At 47.0% G+C, this 4,472-nt stretch overlaps 1 long non-coding RNA gene across 1 annotated transcript; it reads left to right on the forward strand.

The window, feature by feature from the left end:
* The first annotated feature begins 1,396 nt into the window (after nt 1–1,396).
* LOC122237056 lies at nt 1,397–3,856 on the forward strand. The gene is made up of 3 exons (XR_006215259.1): nt 1,397–1,583; nt 3,029–3,091; nt 3,397–3,856. It is a non-coding gene; the product is annotated as an uncharacterized LOC122237056 (long non-coding RNA).
* The last annotated feature ends 616 nt before the right edge of the window (nt 3,857–4,472 follow it).

The raw sequence follows: 4,472 nt of genomic DNA on the forward strand, positions 1-4,472 counted from the left end.
CTTTTATGCCTTGGGTACTCATATTTCCATCGGTGTTTCCTACCAGTTCCTAAAATGCAGTATTTGGACAGGTTTCTCAGTGAATAATAAATAAAACACACACGCCCATCTCCGCACCTCCGGGCTAAGGAGTCTTAGTTTCCACGGCGCCCTCAACCGCTGCAGGCTGTGATGTTTTCATCTCTCTGATAGGAAGGCGGGCTGGGACCTTGTCTGTTTCGAACAGAAAGACTTCTAAGGAATGTCTCTGCCCTGCATCCAGGGACACAGCGGTTTGTTCCAAGGAAAACTTCCCTCTAAATGATTGCCGGTTCCTGTGTTTGTAGCAGGAATGGTTGAATGGAAATGGCACTGTTGGAGGTGCCATCTTTGAGAAGAGAATCAAAACAGATCCTCGGTCAAACCCAGGGTGGCTATTCAAATCCTACAGGGCTTCAAGTTTAGCAAACCGGTCACTTCCTGTTGCACTTAGATCTCAAATAACACAGCTCCCTTTGCTCCGTTCCAACCTCCCGTGAGACCAGCGGTGTTCACAGAGCAGAGAGCAGCATGAGGCCAGGCAGCAGCCCCAAGGGGGAGACGTACCTTGGTGAGTCGGGTGTCCCTACAGGAGGTGGTATCAGAAACTCTGGGAAGCTGTGTTCCCTTCCCCCCACCCTCCCTCGAGCTGCCTGATGACTACAGTTCATTTTGAATCTGTTCCTTTACAACAAACCTTTCAAGGCTTCACCCTCAGTAAACGGTAAAAGCTCTTAGGAGGGGGCAGCCACAGGCCTTCTCAGTCACTTACACCTGATGGTGGCTGAGTTTCCAGACTCCTGACAGCAGGGATTCTGACAGAGGAAGAAAAGTTAGACTGGAGAGGGTGAGCACGACTGCCCCCCTAAAGGAAAGCAGCACGAGTACGGATATTGGGAGGAGGCTCCTCTGGAGACCCTACTGATATGTTTGCCAGGAACTAACGGTGCTCAGTCTGTCCTAATTCGCATAAACAACTTGGTCGATGGATCAGCTTAATAGAAATCAGCCTTTCATAAGAATGAGGAAAATCCATCAGCTGAAGGACTTGAAAATTATACAGAGCAATATATAAGCTTAATTTCAAAACCATTTCCGAGCTGCCTGGCTGCCTAACAACGTGCCAGTGAATGCAGGGGACGGAGCTGTTCCACTCCTGGGAAGCATTTAAACAGCATCTGCATTTGTTCCTGACAACGGAGCCACAGAAGCCACGTTTGCCTTAGGCGGGTGTTGGAAACGGATCAAGTGGGAGGTCCGCTGCATTCTAAGGTTCTGACGGTGTACTCAATTATCTCATGGAGACGCAGGATTCCGACCAAGGACGCTGAGGTCAGTGTGACATCACAACAGCCAAAACAGAAACACGGGTGCCGGAGACTCGTAGGTGTAGGAGATCAGGCCACAGCTCCTCTGTGCCTCTTTGAACTGCCTGGGGACGAAAGAGGGGACTGCAAACTTATCAGGCTGGCCTAGACACGGAAGTATTTCAGAGGCAGGGTCGCTGTGAAGGACCCCTGACTCACAGCCTCACCCTGAGCTTCTCAAAGGCCATAGGATAGGAGGTGGTAACTAGAGGGCGGGCCTCTTGTGTTTCTCTACCATGAAACCAGTAGTGCTGAGACTATGAATGGTTCTTCCAGCCGGAACTAAAGAACCAAGTCAGGGAAGGGGATGATAGCTTGGAGTCGAATTTGGAAGCTAGGTGGCATCCAGATTTGCTCAACACTAAGGTTAAGGGTGGAGCCTGGATTCGGAATCTAATGCAACAGCAAGTGCTTGGGAGGCAAACAGATTTGCATTTAAATTCCACTTCTCCCCGGAGATTTTTGGCAATTGCCTTACACTTTCCAAGCCTCAGTTTTCTCATGGGTAAAATGGAGCTGATGATGCTTCCTTTAAGGAACTGTATGAGAGTTAAATTAGATAGAGTACGGGGGAAAAAAGACAAAAGGAAAAGCTGGGCTCAGAGCGGGCATCCTGATTTCTAATTGTCCTGCTTCCTACTCCCTTTGCACCGCAGTCCTCCCCCCTGGCTGCAGAATTGAATCACCGGGGGAATTTTTTAAACCATTCCTATGCCTGAGCCTCCCCTGCCCCAGAGATTCTGATGTAACCAATTCAGGATGAGACATAGTTATCGAAATTTTCAAATATTTAAAAAATCTCCCCAGGAGACTCTAATAAGTTCCCAAGATTGGAACCCCTGCCCAAGTATATCAGAATAAGTATCATCTTTGGATTCAAAATTTTCTATTATGGTTTGGGCAAATATTTTACTTCTCTGAGGCTTAATTTATTTAGTATTTTAAGAAGGGGAGTAATATTCCAATTTTATAGAATTCCTTTGAATATATAGTGAGATATATTTCATAAAGCTCCCAAAAGAAGTAACTGACAATTAATAGATGCTCAATAAATACTCATTTCTCTCCCTTTCATTTCTTTTTTCCCCAAAGTTTGTTTATTTATTTTGAGAGGGGAGAGGGGCAGAGAAGGGAGAGAGAGAGTTCTAAGCAGGCTCCACGCTATCAGCACAGAGCCTGATGTAGGGCTCTATCCCACGACTGTGAGATCATGACCTGAGCCAAAACCAAGAGTTGGACACTTAACCGACTCAGCCACCCAGGCGCCCCTCTCCCTTTCTTTTCTTGTCATTAATCAAGGAACACATGTGTTAAAATATAAAATATGAATAAATAAATAAGGCCAATAGACATGACATAGTACCAATCAGACAGTTTTGAAATTAATTACTAACTCCGTTAGGCAAGAGTATCTTACGTATCTTCTGCTACGTAAGGTTAAATCCTAAGATAGGGCTGGCAAAAATGGCATTCATTAATCCCATTCCTCCCTTCCATGCTCATGGCAGACATCACTAATCAATCATAGCACTCTTTCCCACTGACCCCTAAAGAGGCATCAAATTCCTTTACCATACAGCCTATACTAACAATTAATCAGAGCTGCCATTTGTATTGAAAGACATTTGCCTTCCCTGTCTTAGGTCATGAGCTGCCTCAAGCCTGCAAATGAAGCATACTGCAGAGAAAATTAAGTGGACTTCCGGGTAAGTGGAGAGAGTGTGGAGTGGAGAGAAATAAAGGCAGACCCTGAGAGTGCCCAGCTCTGTGCCCCCCGATCTGTACTAAGCTAAAACTCTATGCTTTCCGGTGAATGCAAGGAATGCAGTGGGGAAACAAGTGAACGCCAAGCTAGAAATGAAAGAACCAGCGTCTGCACGGTGCCTAGTGCACTCAAGGTGCACTTCCCTCCCACGATTTCCAGAAAGGGCTAGCAGAGTGTTTTCCAAAGCCAGCTTATTTCTCTGACTCGGAAATGTGAAACTAACTATTGCAGTGTTTGTCCCCTAAGGTGATAGGCAAGGGCTCTGACGAGAAGGCGCCCATGAAGCTCAAGTCAGCGGGGGAAAGCCCCACATCGCTGCCTGAAAGCTTGTCACAGCTGAGACCTCGCACACGCCAAGGACACGTGCGGACGGCTGGGATCCTCCTCTGCTGTGCCCACCCAAGGACAGCCAGCTCTTCTGCAGAGGCTTCTGCTGCTATTCCCTGTTGCTGATTAACCCCTTCCTAGGCCACAAGCACGTTCACTCGTCACGGCACGGCCTCAGCCCCTGCTGGGCAACACTGTGTGACCACTTGGACCTGATTCCACAGCAGGCACGGGGGGTAATTCTGATAGCCTGGTATAAAATCTCTCCTTTGGGACCTTAAATAAGACAGTAACTTACTACACTCAATCTCTCCCTTCTATCACAAGTGCTTCCCTTTGTGAAAATTCAGGACCAGGCGCTGGGAAATAGAACCACAGCACACGGCACAGAAGGTGGATTTTGTTCGTTTTCTTTTTTTTTTTTTTTTTTGCCTCCAAAACGTTCACCAGGCTCCTTTCCCTTCCACCCCCAGCATGGAGAAGTCAGCATAACGACTGAAGTCACAGGGCAGTGACAGCATTTGGGAAGCCACACAGAGGCGTGGACAGGGAGCCCCAAGCCCAAGGATCCAGGGCAGGGAGGGGTGAGGCGCCAGGCAGGAAGGGTGTGGGATGTGGAGCTGAGCAGGAGAAAGACAGCTGGTGTGGTTGGGAGATTGAGCAAATAGGTAAATACACTGAGGATTATACGAGCCAAAATTCTCATTGCCAGAGAAGATATTTATAAACTGAAACAGGAAGTTTAGAAAGAACCCTGAGGTGTTGGACTGGAGCTGAGGTATCAGTATGAACTTCTGTTTTTATTAGTGGGTGTCTGTGTGTGTGTGTGTGTGTGTGTGTGTGTGTGTGTGTAAATATACACAGACAGACAGATAAATACAGAAATAGTCACAGATGAAAATGTGTACACACGTGTATACCCATATACACATATAATGTACAGTATACATTTCCCATCTCTGTCCACTGAGTGAGTGAGCCTAAAAGCAATGTAC

This window comes from Panthera tigris, chromosome A3 (assembly GCF_018350195.1).
Source record: "Panthera tigris isolate Pti1 chromosome A3, P.tigris_Pti1_mat1.1, whole genome shotgun sequence".
In the NCBI taxonomy this organism is placed as follows: Eukaryota; Metazoa; Chordata; class Mammalia; order Carnivora; family Felidae; genus Panthera; species Panthera tigris.